The following is a 19,004-nucleotide window of genomic DNA, read 5'->3' as shown; positions in this document are numbered from 1 at the left end:
TCATTTTAAATAAAACTTGTAGAACCTAGGTTAACTTGACCTATAAATATATACCATAATACCAAAACCATTTTTCGAAATTACTTAATTTCATTGAGTTATTGAAATTATAATAAAAGTGTACTTAAGATTTAAAATGAAGTATTTTTAAAGAAAAAGTGACAATAATAAACAATCTTCATATGATATAGGTTTTATAGAGTAGCACTAACTCTGCAAATTTCTTTAAGATACCAAAAAAGGGATAATTTCTCTCTCAAAAGTTGAGGGGACTTTGTCCCACTCTTCTCCCTTGAAAGAATCTAGATTTACAGATATTGACATCATCAATAAAATGAATCATACATCCCTTGTTACGAATTAATTCTTTTTGGCGGCGTCAATTCGTCGCCAATCAAATTATTTTTTTTTGTCAGTTGTTCTCGATGCACTCATGCCTGAAGGAGCATTTCTTGAAAGCTCCTATTTCTTATATATTTTTGTTTTGTTTCAGTCTAATTATTATTTGTTTCATTGTTAAGTTTATTAATAAGTATAGAAGCTCATATTAATTGTTTTCTTACTGACCAGGGCATCAAATGGTAGAGATACACGCATATACCGAAACTCGAAATAGATTTTCTATCATCCCTTACTATACTAATACATTCCCTAATTTTAATTATATATGAATTTTTTCAGTAATATTCTGACAGATTTAATCTCAGTCAATATTTATGAACTTTTCAATTCTTTATTTTACTATGGATATTTTATACTTAAATTCTTTTTATGGAGGTTTTAGAAAAAAAATATAGAAATGTATAAGAGACTAAAAGAAAAGAAGGCCACGGAATTAAAAATTTATGCAAAAATTATAAGTTCTTATTATTAAAGTATTCAACTTATTACCACTTCCACTTGTTAGAGAATCTAACACCTTTTTCTGTTCACTAAGATACTGAGTTCTCAACCCATAAATTTTATTTCTTATGGTCTCTATATCAGTTTCGAATAGGAAAGACAACTCTTCTAGATGCCTTTGGCGCAGATTTTTATCAGAATACTCCGGGAATTTGCTATTCCATAATTGGGGTCTTTCCCGGTATTCTTCTATTAATTTAAAAACTTGATCCTGAGTCCACTCCATTCTATAAATATCTAGGTACAAATAATGGCATTTTTATTAAAAAAGTAAGAATTAAGGGAGGAAATATGAATTTAAAATACAAATAAATACTTACGAAAAAGCACACACCAGATGAAAATTTTTTAAAACGATTGAACAGGACCCGTAGAAAGTAAAAAAAACGGCGAATGCGTAAAAATCAAATACCTCCCGCTATTCATGACGTTTTCCTATGACATCACAAAATTCTAAAAGATGATTGGCTGGGAGAAGAAAAAATTGAATGTCTTGTAGAACATGCGCTACTACATTCAAGAAGTGGATCCAAGATCTTGAACGAATCGTTTACACGGTACAACATCGATGAAAACAGATTTCCATCAATATCAATCAATCTTGAACGCTTCTTGAACGTAAAACTTGAATCGTGTAAACAGGCCATAAATCAACTGAGTTGTTTTAAGCAAACAAAAAGAAATTAGATTTAAAATTGTTTTTCTTTTTAACAGAAAATAACCTGACTGACAAGCTCCTGATTACACTACACACCTTGTCTCTTGTAATTGTCCTGTGTCTAATTGCAAATATTACATATATTTTCTGAATGATGATTCAACCAGCATTTACTTTGTGTTATCCACAGTTATCTTTGAACTTTTTTTTCATAGATTTTTTTTACATTTTAACTTTAGTTTTCATTATTAGGTTCCTAACACACTATATGTTTGACTCTTAAGCTGCCCCCCATATTTTAGAGAAGGTATTTTAACCCAAAAGTTATCCTTTTCAACATTTTTTTTTAATGGAAATTTTTTTAATTTACAATAAATTTTAATTTATCTAAATATGTCTGTCTCTACCAATTATTTCTTCCTCAGCTAAAAAGTTTTTCTTCTGTTGTAAAAATGACACACACACGAAATAATCTTTTAATTACAGCACTGGCTTAGCCCTATTCGTATTTCATATTATATTTATAAGTATCGTAAGTATCGTATTTCATATTATATATATAAGATCTGTTATATTAAAAATATACTTTACAACATTATTAGCAATATCAGGGTCCTCGTTGAGTCTAGTCTTTTCAATCATGTTACAGCATATTTTCTTTTTTACCGATTTACAAATATACGCAGTATTAAGACTAAAAAAAAGTTCTCTAAAATTATATTTAGTAGGATATATTTTAACATGGTTCGAAATTGTCTTATCTTCTACAATTCTTGTCTCGTCCGAGAGTCTTTCTGCTGATTTGGATTACTGGACTCCGGTAGGTCTGGCATCGGTGTCTACTCTAAATCGGAGGTTGGTTTGAATTTTCATTGCCGGTTTCGTAACCCAGACAACTGTCCGAATTTTCGTTCATATCTTCTTGCTATTATTATAGGCTTTGAGGTAGGTAGGCATTTTATTTACTAGAGCTTTGCAATGGGCTTTTGTCAACGGTCTGGCATATATCACTGAGGATGATCCGAAGACATACACCATCGTAATTTTGATCCTTTGCAGAGGGGATGGCTCCCCTGCCTTGTTAGTCCGACGACCTTCTCTAGGAGTCGAGCACTTTAAGGTAGAACCACGTTTACTTCATCAAAAATAGTCTTCTTTCAACAAAATTTTCATACGAGAAGACCCTTTCAGTTTTTAGAAAATCTTAAATCGAATCGTTCCTGCGTAAATAGAAATAACGCAGAGTAGACAATTTAAAGTACGTTGGGGACAGGACGAGGATAGTATACGTTGACGTGCCATAGTCTTCCAAATAGTTCTGTTACTTATCGATTTTAGCAATCTCTTCTACGGATCTATTTCTTCTAAGATCCTGTAATAAAAAGTACACTATTTTATCTATTTATAATAGAATCCCTGTTAAAATTATTAGACGCACTGTAAGATTCCATGCAAAATCTTAATTATCAGTATATACTATAAAGCTTTATTGTTTTAACGCGATTTGCGCCTATTTACGTTCGTGTGCCAATTAGTTAAAATAGTAATGGATTACGTTAAAAATAAATACAAATAGGGAAATACATAAAAAATTTTCCGGTATATTTAAATATAAAAGTATTGCATATACACTCGTGTAAAATGTGTAATTGTTAAAGAACTACAGTGTGTGTCTAATCATTTGGTCTAAATATTATAATATACTAGTATAATACCTATGATATGATAAATATTCTATATTTATATAATATATCGTCTAATGTATCCAATCGCAGAAATTATATTATCAATCGTCTAATTTTACCGATTGATACACGAACGTAAACAAGTTCAAACCGGTTTCACTTTTGTAAAAACAATAAAGCTGTGTACTGTTTGTCTACGACAGGTACTCTGCCAGACATTCGTCTGGAACTGTGGTGGTGGCTATGGTAATGAGTAAGGCCCGGACTTTGATGACATTTGCATTTTTGGACATTTTTTGTCCTTTAGAGCATTTTTTTAGATTTATAGGGCGTTTTTCATAAAATTTTTTGGCTTATTTTGCATTTTAAAACATTTTTTAAATTTCTTGTTAATTTTTTCCAATTTTTATTATTATTTTTATTATTTTTTATTATTACACTGGCTTCCAAACAGTGACGAAAATCTCTAGGATATTAACAGGTGAAGCAACATCTTCTCAAATTGAAGAAGAATTGTCAGGAAATGAGACCGTCTTTTTCAAGCACGCACCAGTAACATCGGTAGACGTTGAAAGAAGCTTCTCCAGGTATAAAAATTTACTTTCAGAGAGGAGACGCTCGTTTACATTTCAAAATATGAAAAAAAAATTAATAATCCAAAGTAATTCTGACATTTAGTAATATTATGAGATGGAAGTTGTTATATTCATTAAAATTTCTATACAAAATCAAAATGTTTTGGAGTCAATATATTTTCCTTTTTTTTTGTTATTTTAGGATATAAAACATATTTTTCAAACTTTAATGAACGTAGAAAAAGTATTGCATCGCTTTATATTTTTTGAAATGACTCATAATAATTTTAAACAGTAAAACATCGTTTTAGTTCAATATTTTTACTTTATTTAAGGCATTTTTAGCGCAATTTTCGCATTTTAAGGGCATTTTTCGCACTTTTTAAGTGCATTTTTTGCACTTTTTAAGGGCATTTTTTGCACTTTTTAAGGGCATTAATTAGGGTTTTTTAGGTCATCAAAATCCGGGCTCTAGTAATGAGGTATGATTATTTCAAGTAGGGATGCGGAGTCCCTCTTTAGGACCGATTTCGGCGAAAGAAAAGGAGCCCTCTTCATCAAAGCCACCCTCCCTAAAATGCCCTTTTCTTGTTTCCATAGCACCAGACTGCCGCAGACTTAGTGGTGGTCAGAGTACCTATCTTAGACAAACAGTAGTATCACCTGATAATTAAGATTTTACATAGAATTTTATAGTGCGTCTAATACTTTGGACATGGACTGCATGCTCTTACAATTCATAATGATTGCAAAATCTCTTGTTTCTCATTCATAGAATAGAGAGGAAATACAACGTTTGGAAAGTGCAGTCATACCCTCTCGAGACCACCAGACTGTGTGGTCCAAGGCCCTGGTCAGAAGCTTTTCCTCTACCACAACTGAATGAGTTACTTTTTAATCGTAATTATACAATTAATCGTTTCAAAATTTTATGAACAAGTGTACTCGAAAAATTATTTTTATTCTTTATTGCAACATCAGTTTGATAATGATCTAATTGAAAACCTCTTACTAAATTACATCAGAACAATTAAACACACATTAAATGCAAACCAAATTATTATTGCCAAAATTTTACAGTTAATATCAGTTCGAAATGTTTTTTTGAACTAAAACAATTCTTATTAAAGTGATGTAAATCCGTAATTTATTATTATTACTTGTTCAAAGGATTAACAATTTTTGTTTGTTTAACTAATTATTCGCTAAATGTAATTTATTTTTTTCATAACACCTTGATGTGATTTTGTGAAATCTAAAAATGAATCTCTTTACTAAACTCTAATCTCAGGTATCAACAAATTTTTCTAAAACTTGTTAGAGGAAAGAAGAATTGTTTATTAAATGTGTTTCACATTTTATTCCAAACATGATATTGAAATTACCTTGATAGTTCTTAAGCAAATTTCTACATTAAATTATTCACTCAAATTTCAATATTTGTCCTTATTAATAAAGTTCTTTATTATCTCAATAACATCGACTCTCTTTCGATAAAAATAAATAAAAAATGACAGCTTCCTTCACAAATGTATAATAGGGCGTAAAAAAAGATTTCTATGTCGCCAAACATTACAGATTTTCATTAGTTCACTAACATTGTACCTTTAACTTATTCTTAATCATTTTTGATTATTGAGTTTAAGTGTCAAAACATTTTATTGCTTCTCTTGGATAATCGAGGTTTTACCGTATCTTATTTGGAGACCATGAAAGAAATTCATCAACAGTTTAAAATATCTTTCCATCTATAAGGTATTTATTTTTAAGAAATATAAAACTTGTACGTTTTAAAATATTAAAGAAAGGGTTTTTTCTTTCCTACATGGTGATAGCTTTGCAGTATTCTGATTAAGAGTTTACTAATATTATAACATTAAGGTCAAAAATTAGTTCTTGTTAGTTATAGCAAACTGATATCAAATTTTTTAAAAAAGAAAATTAATTAAAAATAAAATATCTAAAATTATTAACAAACCACATAGCTTTAAAAAATGGATTAAGCAATATTTTTCAGACAAAATATTCGATAAACTGAAAATAAATTAGCATAACTAACTAGATATAAGTGTAAAAAATTATTTAGAAAGATAAGATAACAGAATTTCAAATAATTATATAATAGGCTACACAGATTTTAGAATTCAATACAAAAACTAAAGTAAATAATATGAAAACAGTTATTTATTAAGAAATTTCACCACTGGTGAAATCATAGGAAATCTTAGTAAGAAAAATATGTATGTAGGAGCATACCTATTGATTGCTATCACTTTTTGCATTTAAGAAATTATAAACTCTAATTTAATGATAAAAAATAATTTATAAACTTCTTTATCTTATTTTATGAAATTTTGATACTTACATACAAAAGCTTAATTGAATAAAAACCAAAATTATAAACTATATCATTATGAGTAATAAAAACGCTGTATATATATTAGTAATATAATTTTTGCTAATATAGATCTAGATTCTTTACACAGATTTGGATTATTGAGCATTAAAAAAAAATAAAAATCTGTAACTTGAAGAAAATAATAGAAAAAAATTTTAATTTTTTTTTTAATCTCTATAAATATTGAATTTATGTGACAAGTATGTTTTGAATTATAAAGAGACCAAAGACGAAACTTATTTTTTTCGCTCAGCAATACTTTGAAATTGAATGAATACGCGTATCACAATATTTGATTTTTTAAACGCGCGAATACAAATGGGAATATTCACTTTATAAATGGTGCAAGAAAAAGTATCCCTTTTTTCACAAATTAGAAAAAAAAGAAAAACTGCCAAAAAATCATTAGTTTATTATATACCACAATATATAAGGAAAAAATTTCTAAATCTACAAAAAGTCCCCACGTTTAAAAAATAGTTCATAGACACTTTTTTGCTCAAAAAAGTCACCGTAGTCACCCAAGAACAAAATAGGTAGCCAGAATAGTTTGTCTAGGGTTAGAACTCTCCCCGCCACAAAGTCTGAAACCATCTGCTGCTATGGAAACCAGAACAGCGCATTTCAGGGAGGGTAGCTTCTCTTTACACTAGAACTAACACAATAGACCGAAGATTCCCTTTCTCTCGTCAACCCGAGCTAAAACCTGCCCTACAACACCCCAACTTGAAATAGTTATACTTCGTAATCATAGTCCAGATGAATGGCTAGGGGAGTTCTTACTTTAGACAAACTATAGTTACATTTTTGTCGCCAATCGAGACAATACAGTCAAAACTCCTAACCTTCAATAGCATTTTCAATGTCCCAATTGACTTCAAAAACATGTGGTTCTGCAACAATGAGACTGAATGTCAAGTCATCACTTTGAAGTACCTCATTCCATCTTTGTCAGGCTGTTAATTTGAAGAAAAAAAATGAATAAATAAGCAAATAATTTAAGTGGAAACGTTTTATAATTCAGTGTAAATTGAAAATATAATGTTTTTGTTGTTGCAATGTGAATGTATAATTTTTAAAACTAAATAAGTTACTTTTAATTTTTTTTTTGTTCCATTTGAATATTTTTTTATACAGCTTTTTTTTCTACTTTGTTGAGAGAAAAATTGTTACCAAATTTGTACATGGCTGAATGTCCAAAATATAAAAATTAAGGACAAAATTGCCACCAAACTTAAGGACAATTTAAGGATGCTAATTCTCTATTGGGAGCAATTTGTACGATGCCAACAAGAATTTGCAGATAGACAATTGGTGACAATTTTAATAGTTCCTGGACTCAAGTAAAAAATGAAAGATTAAAAAAAAAAAAAAAAAAATCTGATTTTTAAGTGACACAAGAAAAAAAATTTTTTTGGTTTATTTTTTTACAAAAAAAGGGGAGAAAATAGGAAAATCGTTAAGTAGTAGCAAAATACAAGGATTCTCTTGTGAAAAACAGTGATGAGGGGGAGGGGAGTAGAGAGATAAGAGCTTTTTATATATTTCTCCCACATTGAATGCTTTTATGCCATCAAATCAAGAGTCTCTAACATTGGAAGTGTAAATAAATATTATATTTAATACACTATCAAGACTTCATCGCTCATTTTGTTATTTACTTTGTTTCATGGCATACAGCATAATTTCTGAATTTGAAATTTCTTCAATTCTTTTTTAGATAAATAATATTTATTCTTCCAGTTAACTTATACAAAAATTTGGAAAAATCACAAAAATTTCAGGACATTTATTAAAATGTAAATAATTAAAGACACTTTCTTTTTTAATAAATTTTACACATGTAAGCAGACTACGCATTTTTTTTAAGTAGCTCATCTTATGTCACTTTTTGAGAAATATACTTGATTCCTCCTCCCCCCGATTTTACGTTATCCCGCTTCGTTTGTTTTCTAACGTTCGTTCGACGAAAAACGTAAAGTCGGCGATCCGATGTAAATATATATATCGCTGGTTCAAAACTAAAACGACACTTCTGCATTCCCCTCTCATTGAAATAACATGAGAAGTGAGTGCAGAAGTGTCGTTTCAGTTTTGAACCAGCGTCATGTTTCTAAATACATCATATTCATGGGTGCCACTCAAAAAAATGTTTAAGACTACCTTTATTTTTTTACTAACTAACGAGGTCTAGAGTTGTTTAACAGAATTTTTAGAAATATATTGTCCAATGACTGCAAAAAAGCATCTTTTCATGAGAATGGCCCACATATAATATCAATGACTTATTTATTTTTTCTAATTTATAAAAATATATATACATGTTTATATTTTCACAACAAACACAACACAAACAAAAGCCACCTCATCTCTCTTTACTCCATTTGCAGAAAAATATAAACTACCCATTTTTTCTTGGAGCGTTATTTATTACGCTTATTTACATATTTTTAATTTACATATTTTTAATTTCCTCATCAATTTTTGAGTCCTAACTTTATAAATTTTATTTCTTTTTTAAATAAACTCGCAATTTGAGCATTGAATTTTGACTCTTTCAACCTTTCTAAAAATGAGGGGGGGGGGGAAATAAACTCAAGCAGATTCAACACTGAAGATGTCGGAAGTTTTATTATTCTTATTCTTTCATGTCACACCGTTATTTGATCGTATTGCAATAATTACTAAAAATAATATTTTCATTAAAAAGTAATTTTTTTTAAAAACATTTATGAATTTTTTTTAAGAAAGAAAGAATTTTATTTTGAAAAATTCAAAAAATAAATTGAAAAGATATTAATTGTAGTATGGTATTCAGCCCACTGGTTTTTTTTCTTCTCATGACTGATTGCAGTCCTCAGGACTGAAGAGTGGTACCCATGAGCATATTTAAGGACTCATTTCGGGGCAGAAAAAAGAATTTTACTTCCTCATTTATATAAAATTAATGTTTTTGAAAACTTTTTGTTTTATTTTATTCATTGAGATCAGTTTCATAGACATTAGTTAACTTTATAAAGTTACTAGCCGCCTAAGGCGACCAGCTGTCCGCCAAGCTGAAGGTTTTCACAAATAAAGTTTTTTAAAACATAGCAGGAAATCTGAAGATTAGTGGACAATTAAAGTGTTCCTGTCCTGCAATTTTGTCTTCATATCCAGTTCTGCTGCAGATGTGTTATAGCTCTTTAGGATGTTTGAAATTATATAGCTACAACGCTTAAGAAAAAAAAAACTAAAATGCCAAATACATGAAAAGAACACGAAAACGAATAAATTTTTTATGGTATCAATTTTTATTTCTATATAATTTTTTATGGTATCAAATTCTATTTCTATATCTGCTACGTCAAGCACTCAGGTATTATAATTTGATCTAGTTGTGCTTGTATAATTTTGATCTAGTTGCGCTTTCTACGTCATTTTGTTAACATCGTTTGGTTTGTTATTTAACATCGTTTGGTTTGTTATTTCTAAGTTAACTTTCAAAAAATTGGCTGGCATCAGCATTTTTATTCTTTAAGTTGTTTATTTTTTCTTTTGGAATTCGTTCCTTTTTAGCGAAATGTTTTTCAACCTAATCGAATTCTTTGCCGACTGTTCTCTGTATATATAAAGAAAATAAAGTAAATATTTTTAAAGTGTTATGAAAAGAATTTTTAGTTGTACAAAGTACTACAATATCGCTACAAAAATTATCGTCTTCGCTTAAGAAAAAAATAGAGCGTGGAAAGAAGAAGAAAAACTTATTATAACAATTATGAACAGCGACAAATATATCAAAGCGACGCGTTCTATTTACGTATCGAATATGTTGCCACATTTTTAATACAAAAGTTAAACTTTTCTCCACTTTAATAAATGTAAACTAATGCGAACTTTACAATTAAATTATTAATTCCTTCGTATATTATTGGTTTAAGTTGTCGAAAATTAATATTTCAATTGTAAGGTTCGCATTAGCATACATTTATAAGAGTGGGGAAAAGTATATGCATTTTTTAATAGTTTTTTGAATATGGCTCTTTGAAGACGAAAAAGCAGACGAAAAGCATAGACTTACAAAATGACTGATAACTAAATAACTAATCCAAATTTTTGAAAAAGAAAAAAAATACTTCTTCATTATGTCAAAACACAATTATGTGCCGAGTTTCGTGCCTGGGCGAGGCTTCTGGGGCGATATATTGTGATTACAGACACACACACAGCCGCTTTTATTATTATGTATAGATGTATAGATAAACCCCGGGGCAGAATTGCGTGCGACATTGTCGCAGAATATTACATAGTTCTTGCAGAAGGAATTTTATTTTAGGAAGAAAAGAATTTGGTTTTTCATAAGTAAACTTGATGAATTTTGGTTTTTAGCCGAATTTTTTTTTTTATCTCTAAAATTACAATTAAAAGATGCCTTTTTCGCACATCGGAGGGGAAGAAATGTTTATGATCTTTCTATTCTTATTTGAGAAGAATGAAAAATATAGAATAATGATTAGCAGAAAGTTTGAAAGATTTCTTTCCTCGCCAGAAATCATTCTTTGACGCCCTCATTTTGCGCTGATATTCTCGTTAATCCATGAAGTATTTCAATCGGTCTTTGAGTCAGTTATTGCTTCAAATTTTTACTTTGTTTTTTCGAAATCTCGATGTCTTTTATTGCGCAGCTATTATCTATATTCTCTTGAATTTTTGAAATATACCGATATTATTAAGCCACCCGAAATTCGAATTGGGGATTCAAGAAATCGGTCGTTTTGCGTCGATATTTTCGTTAATCCAAGCAGTAAATCTAATACGCGTGATATCGCCATCGAACTTTTTTTCGGTAGTCACTGATAGGGATTGCACGATTTTTAATTTTTGTTTGTTTGTTTGTTTTCCTTGTTTTTTGATGCGATGATTCACGAAATGCGAAAAAGGAAATAATGTGTTTTCTTGTTTAATAAAATGTGAGAATCTCGCCCATGATATTAGAATAAAAAAATATTACATATTCATTTAAAATACAATTTTATTCAAATAGGCTTTTTTTTTTGTAAACACAACTTTTTTGTTACCTTAAATTAAGTTAGTAAGATGTATATTTGTTATTATTAAAAGTATCTTGCAGAAAGATATTAGTGCTAGAGAGGTTTGTCGCAGAAAGTCCAAAAAATTCTGCCACAGAGTTTATAAGTAATTATAAAACGTGAACTTTGAAAAACTTTTAAAACTATTTTTTAAATTAAAATTTGGTAACTAGATTTCGTGAACTCATTGCAAAATGATAAAAATGAAACCAATATTATTCGAAAGAAATTAATTATTGGATAAACAAGGAAATCTGTTCTTCCTTTTTTAATTCAGCATGATCATAATATTAAAAAAAATGTCTATTTCAGGGGTCTGTCTAGATTTTTTTTAGAAGTACCTATTTTGTGAAAATGTAGACATTATTCGTAAAAATTATATTAAAAACACAAAAATATGGTAAAGTAAGGAAATATTTTCAAAATGTCACTACAAATAAAACTCATTTATGACTGGTTAATTTCTATATAAATTTCCCCATATATTCAAAAATAATTTTGCTATTGTAAAATTTTGAGCAAAAAATTGTATCCAAATTTCAAAATCCATAAAAATTATTGTCCGTAGTTAAATTTCAACTTCAATTTAATAAAAACATGCATTTAACAGTACTAGCAATAAAAGTTATTTTCATTATGAGAACGTTTTCAACTGGATCATTCAGAAAAAAGTTTCACAGAAAAAAAAATGGTTCATAAAAAAATAGAGGTCTGTTAGAATTAATTTACAATAGTGTTTAAGATAATGTTTGAATTTCAATTTCCTGTAAATTTTATAGGGAGAGTCTCATCGTTTCATTTTAAAAAAACTCAGCGAAAAAAAGCTCACTTCGATATGGCGTAAGCGTGACCTGTGTGTTAGGCTTACCACATAGCACTATCTGACCAAGCACGTGCTACCTTTTCATATACCTTTACGAAGACAGCTGGCAGAAAAGCTCCTTTTTTTTCTTATTCCATAGATTGCAAAGAGAACGGGCTTTGCATGAGAACTTGCTTTTTTATTTGTGAAACTAGCGTTTTCCCTATAGTTGAATTTGTGAAGGTACCGCTCGATGGTAGTAAATTTACCCTGGACAGACCCCTGAAGTCTATCTACTTTTGTTTGACAGTAGATTTAAAAATATAAATAACTCTCTAAATATTAGTCATTTAAGCAACTTTGGATAGAATATCATTATATAGGAAGAAAACTTAAATCTTTTTACAAAGCTACGTAAAAAAATTATTGTGCATGAATGAGAATTTGGTAGAAAAAAAGAAGGTACTAGTTAGGGATAATTAAATATCTCGTTAACGAGATTTTGCATAATTTTAGATCAGGGGAACTCTGAGAAAATTTTGTTGGAATATAAATTATTCATTCGTGGAAATCCACGAATCAGCGGTTTTGAGAATCACGGAATCCTACGAATTAGGGGAAGAATCACAAGATTGTATAATCTTACCCATTCATGAATAATTGGTCCAGTCAGTTCTAAAATGGATTCATTGTTAAGATCACCCTGAAAAGAGAAAATGTTTTCTATTTATAAATATATATAAACATATACAATCAATACTTGAGGGAGGTAACAACTCATTTTATCTAAACAAAAATTTACGATATAACCTGACGCTGTTAAATTGTGAGTGCACAAAAATACCATAAACAGGATCCGAGCTAAGGACTTCAACAAAACAACATCCATACAAAACAGCGTAGATTGTAACAGCACAGAGACAAATATTTTTTTTTATTATCTAAGTTTTTGTAATTAAGTTAAATATCTGTAAAATTTTTAAGTAAACATCCATTTAAGAAGAGTTTACCTATCATTTAAGTCAAAATAGGAACTTTTCAGCTCCATTTATTTGTTTTTTTATATTACATATTCTTACATTCAATTTAATAGCGAGTTTACTTGAAATCTGATGCGGGTTTTTCTTTTCATTGTAATTTTTGTGTCAATATCTTTGCAATCATTTAATTAGTAGTTGGGAAAACTACATTATTTTTGTAGTTTACGACACTTACAATTACTTTGTTACAAATATTAACTACAACTACTTTTTTTTAAATGTAATGACTACTTTCCCCATGGCAGAATTTTTTCGTGTTTTCTGCGTCATACTCTCCAGTTCTAATATCTTTCTCGTAGATACTTTTAATAATAACAAGTATACATGTTACTAATTTAAAGTAACAGAAGCGTCAAAAAAAAAAAAAAATTCCGGATAAAATAAAATAAAATTATTTTTTTAACTGAATATGTAATATTTTTTTATTCTAATATTACGAGCGATATTATCGCATTTTGTTGGGGAGAAACACACTAATTATTGCTTTTTTTCCCCATTTTGTATATCTTCATCACATTAAAAATAAATAATAAAAAATCGTGAAATCCGTAGATGTAATTTCCAAAACGGAGAATGATCTAAGGCGAAATCAAGGGAATCACTCTTCAAAAAGGGGGTTAGTAAAATCGTGTTTTCATTTTGAGATTCAGTTGTTCTAGTAAACATGGAATTAAAAATATAGGATTTTAAAAACTGTGTTGAAATTAATAAGTAATAATTGCATTAAAAATAGAACGAAAATTTCTACAGAAAAGAAAACCAAATAATTTACGTCATATCTATATTATATAAAACGCTAATACGTACGTATGTATATGTATCAATAAAACCGATGATATTTCTTTTCTCGCGCTGGCAACAGTTTTCATTTTTAATTGATTGGATTCGGCACGCAAGAGCACGTAGTGAGCATCATATGGCTAAAATAACCAGAGTGAGCATTATCAGGTTGTTCAATTCAGATTCATGCACTAAAAACATGACAATATTTAATTTAAACTCAATTAGGAATTAATTAATTAATTGAAGTGAGAAGACTTTAAAAGGCCGCTGTTGAATTGATATTTTTCTACTGGGAGCTACCTAAACGTCTAAAAAACGTTTAAGTATTTGTATTGAATGCATTGAATTTTTTTATATTTCGCGTTTATTTATGCATTGAATTTTCACGCTTTAAAATGCAGAATATTAGTGAAGCAATATTTGATAATTTATTTTGCTAATATGTTTCTTATTTAGCTAATGTTTTGATTTTTTCACCATGTACAATCTAAATAGCTAATATACTTTTTTAAAAGCCAATAAGAACATTGGTAGAATTCCTCTACATAAGTACAATACTATGTATTTGATGATAAAATACTATGTCTTTGATGATAATATATTATGTCTTTGTGCTAGAACATTGTGTTCATTGGCGAGCGAGCGCAGCGAGCCATGGTTCACGGCGTGAACGAACCACATAGGATTGCGTAGCAATTGGGTATACTATAGCCGACGTCACAGATCGTATTATTCCTACTAAATTTAACTAGTAAACAGCATTTTCTGCGAACCTGATTTCTAGCAACAAGTAAAAGCATCAAACGAAGTATCTTGTTATAAGTCGCTACTCGCCAGGTTGGAATTGTATTACTCTAGTTCCTTTGGAAATAATTTATATTGTTGTTTTAGCGAAGTTTATGAATTTAGTAAGCATATTTAAAACTCAGTTTATTAATTAAACTAAAAGGTAAATGTTATTCCTAGTAAGTGGAAGTAGTTGTGCTTTTTTCATATTATGCCCAATTATACTTCTTATGCGACTTCCAACAAGGTTGCGTTAAACGTTTAACGCTACATTTTTATTGGCCGGGAAATCACGTGGTAGGATCCAGTTTTCCCTCATTCATTTCCATATTGTTTTGGTTCTCACTAGCATAAAAATAATAAAAGTATTGTTTCTCTATAAATATTTTTTTAGTTTGTTTTGATACACATATAATTTAATAGGGCAGCATTTTTTTATTTTCAAACTTAGTGGATAAGAATTGTAAAAAATGAGTGAAAACAATCCCACGGACAATGCGACGGATTTAAGGTTATGTCAAGGTACGTCTCTTGTGAATATCAATTGATTGTTTCTCTTCTGAAATTACATTATGACGCATTCACATACATTATTAATACAAATACATTTTCCAGGGCGAGACGATGAGGCAACCACAAGCACTTCCACTGGTTCAAGAGGTCCAGACGAGGGAAAAATGCACTATATTACCGTGATTACAGAGCACGGAAGCGAACGGAGCAGGAAAAAGAGTCGTTGAATGAACTAGTGATCCTTCTACGACTGCTGATTCTTCTACAATTAACATCGCAGGTTGCGAACTTTAACTTCTTCTACGCGGAGGGACTCTACGCACTATTTTTTATTATTCTCAAATGAGCACAAGCTTTATGACTATAATCATAAGAACTTTTTTCCATTCCAATGCACGAGAAAGGCATCTTTTAAATATAATTTTGAAGAAAAGATAAAAATCTTTGGAAAATTTCTGCAGAAAAGAAAACTAAAATTTAGAAAAGAAAACTTCCAGTAGAAAAAATCGTTCTGCAATCATTCTGCGACAATGCCTCTGCGTCGCCAAGGGGTTACGTCCCTACTCTAAGGAACTGACTTTGCTGGAGAAATCAATTTAATCATTTAACAAATCAAAACTGTAAAATTTACACTGCTGGCAAAATGAATTAAACATTATGTTCAAAATGGTTAAGAATAAAAAAAAATGGCTAATATTAAATATGAAGAACTTTTTAGAAATATTTATTCGTACTTACATGAGCCAGTTTGTTATTCTAAAACATTATTTTGGAATTTGTTTATTTGATTTTCAACTTTTTATTCTTTTCTCGACAGCGAATATTTTATTTAAATAATAAGAAACTATTAAATACTCGAAATTTTGTAATTGTTTAATATTCTTTTATTTCCTCTAAGAAAATACGTTTCCTTCCTTTGAAATATCATCATTGATTTACGAATGTACATTCGCATGTTAAAGTATGATCAAAGTTATAAATGATCTACTATTCATAATGGTTAGCTCAAATATTAGTTATACGTAACTCTAAAGACGCAATTCTTGTTAACTCACTGTGAAGGAAGGAGCAAAAGGAAGGAATTAATGAAAAGAGGAAAATTTTTCCCTTGTTGTTTGACATTTGATGAAAAATTTAAATTATTTTTATTTAAGATTATGGAAATGTTCCCCTTTAGAATATGGAATTTCAATAATCCTTGTATTTTTTCTATGATATTTCTAATTTCTCTGACTTCTTTTGTGGAAATTTGAACTTCTCAATCTTTTTAATGTAATTTCAATTTTTTTTTATTTTATAGAAATCCAAATATGGAATAGTAATAGGCATTTAAATCAAAGAAAGTTAAGAGATTTTTCAATCAATTTGGAAAGGGGGTTCTGAATAATAATAAACTCAAAATTTCAGAACAAAAAAAAGTTTTAAACTGATTTTTATAAATGGCTCTCTTTATTATGTATTTAAGTATTCCAGCAAGCAATAATTAGCGCAAAAAGTCTATTTTAATAGGTTATTTTCTAAAATGTACAAAAACCAGAAGAATTTTTACTATACCAGTAGAAACTGGCAAAATCCAGTATAGTTGGCAGCCATGCATTTCAAATTCCAACTTTTATTTTTAGGGAATTTCAAATTTTCCTGACACCCCCTATTTTTAAAATGTCTTCCATAGATAGGTAGCTTTCTTCAGATAAGGTTTAAAAAAAATTACTAATACCTATTTAAACTTTAAAAAATAAATAAACGAAATATACTAGACTTACAACATTCAGCAAGCCCGAGACGAAACTAGCTCAAAAAGACGTTCATGACACTTGACATATCAATGTGCAGAGTGAAGGATAAAGATGAATTCTCAAGCAAAGAAGGGTCATGAAGCCTCCCCACTGGGGGCAAAAAAAAGCACCGGAAGGAAGAGCCTTTCCTGAAATATACGTAATATGCAATAACTTCATATACATCAGATACCTTTAACAAGATATATAGCTACCAGCATGGACAGGAAAAAATCCAGTAGACCTTACGAAACAATATAAATTTCATGATAACTGTAGCAAAATATACTAAATATTTTGCATATAGAGAATTATAGAGATTTTATTGTCATCAAAATACAAAAGCTGCAATATTTTCCAGTTATGATTGACATTAAACATATTTGAAATGTTATGTATTAATTTCAAATATTAATAGGCATTTAATTTATCAAACATAGTTAGAAGATTTTTTTAAATTAATTTAAAAAGAAGTTCTGAATAAAAATAAACTGAAAATTTTAGAACAAAAAAAAGATTTTGAACTGATTTCTATAAATGAGGTTCGCTTCATTGTGTATTAGTAATACTTACTTAAATCAAGCATTAACCTGTACAAAAATTCTATTTCATAGGAAACTTAGTCAATTTTAGGCAGTTTTTTATGATGGCTGAAGATCCTCAATTAGCGAAACTTTTTGAAAATAAGTTCACACTTTCGGCCGACTATTGGGGGAAAACGCTTTGAATCTAATTTGCGTTAGGCTATTAAAATGCCTAACGTTAACTAATTCTTATTTTATAGCCGTTTAAGAGGGATCAAGGGTGTTGGAACGCCAATGATTTCTGACAAAGATCCTGAAGCGTTAAAATTTGAATTCAGAAAATCAATTTCCTCCAGCGATAAAAATGTGTTTTTTTGGGGGGAGGGGGGAAACAGTTTTTAAGGATGGCTGAAGATCCTCAATTAGCGAAAATTTTTGAAAATAAGTTCACACTTTTGACCGACTATTGGGGGAAAACACGTTGAATCCAATTTGCGTTAGGCTATTAGAACGTTAACTAATGGTAAACTAATTCTTATTTTATAGCCTTAGTGTTTAAGAGGGAGCAAGGGCATAAAAATAGGATTTTTTTTTTTGGGGGGGGGGACAGTTTTTGAAAATAAGTTCGCACTTTCGGCCGACTATTGGGGGAAAACGCCTTGCATCTAATTTGCGTTAGGCTATTAGAATGGCGAACATAAGCTAATTCTAATTTTATAGCTGTAACTGTTTATGAGGGATCAAGGGTAAAAGGGTATTGCAACGATAACGATTTCTGACAAAGATCTTGAAGCGTTAAAATTTGAATTCAGAGTATCAATTTCTAGCAGCGCAAAAACGTGTTTTTTTTTGGGGGGGCGGAGTTTTTGAGGATAGCTGAAAATCTTAAATTTGCGAAAGTTTTTGAAAATAAGTTCACAATTTCGCGGACTATTGGGGGAAAACGCTTTGAATCTAATTTGCGTTAGGCTATTAGAATGGCTAACGTTAACTAATGGTAAACTATTTCCTATTTTATAGATGTAGATGTTTAAGAGGGATTAAGGGAAAAAGGGTATTGGAACGCTAACGATTTCAGACGAACATCTGGAAGCGTTAAAATTTAAATTCAGAAAATCAATTTCCTGCAGCGATAAAAATGTGTTTTCTTTAAGGGGAGGAAACAGTTTTTAAGGATGGCTACAGATCTTAAATTAGCGAAAGTTTTTTAAAATAAGTTCACACTTTCGGCCGACTATTGGGGGAAAACGCTTTGAAGCTAATTTGCGTTAGGCTATTAGAATGGTTAAAGTTAACTAATGGTAAACTAATTCTTATTTTATTGCCTTAGTGTTTAAGAGGGAGCAAGGGTATAAAAATAGGGTTTTTTTTTGGGGGGGGGACAGTTTTTGAAAATAAGTTCGCACTTTTGGCCGACTATTGGGGGAAAACGCCTTGCATCTAATTTGCGTTAGGCTGTTAGAATGGCTAACATAAGCTAATTCTAATTTTAT

The 19,004-nt window shown here is 29.7% G+C and overlaps 2 long non-coding RNA genes across 2 annotated transcripts; both read right to left on the bottom strand.

Annotated features, from left to right (window-relative positions):
• Nucleotides 1–829: 829 nt before the first annotated feature.
• Nucleotides 830–1,547, bottom strand: LOC122272483 (uncharacterized). The gene is made up of 2 exons (XR_006227050.2): nt 1,224–1,547; nt 830–1,140 (listed from the first exon to the last, which is right to left on the bottom strand). It is a non-coding gene; the product is annotated as an uncharacterized LOC122272483 (long non-coding RNA).
• Nucleotides 1,548–2,082: 535 nt separating this feature from the next.
• On the bottom strand, nt 2,083–17,131 carry LOC147808265 (uncharacterized). Its single transcript, XR_015434813.1, has 4 exons — nt 16,976–17,131; nt 12,737–12,793; nt 7,065–7,175; nt 2,083–2,933 (listed from the first exon to the last, which is right to left on the bottom strand). It is a non-coding gene; the product is annotated as an uncharacterized LOC147808265 (long non-coding RNA).
• Between the last annotated feature and the right edge of the window lie 1,873 nt (nt 17,132–19,004).

Source organism: Parasteatoda tepidariorum, chromosome 6 (assembly GCF_982258835.1).
Source record: "Parasteatoda tepidariorum strain Cologne lab strain chromosome 6, Ptep-v5.0, whole genome shotgun sequence".
Lineage (NCBI taxonomy): Eukaryota > Metazoa > Arthropoda > Arachnida > Araneae > Theridiidae > Parasteatoda > Parasteatoda tepidariorum.
Note: the sequence above shows the minus strand (reverse complement) of the source record. Positions and strands in the feature narration are given on the sequence as shown.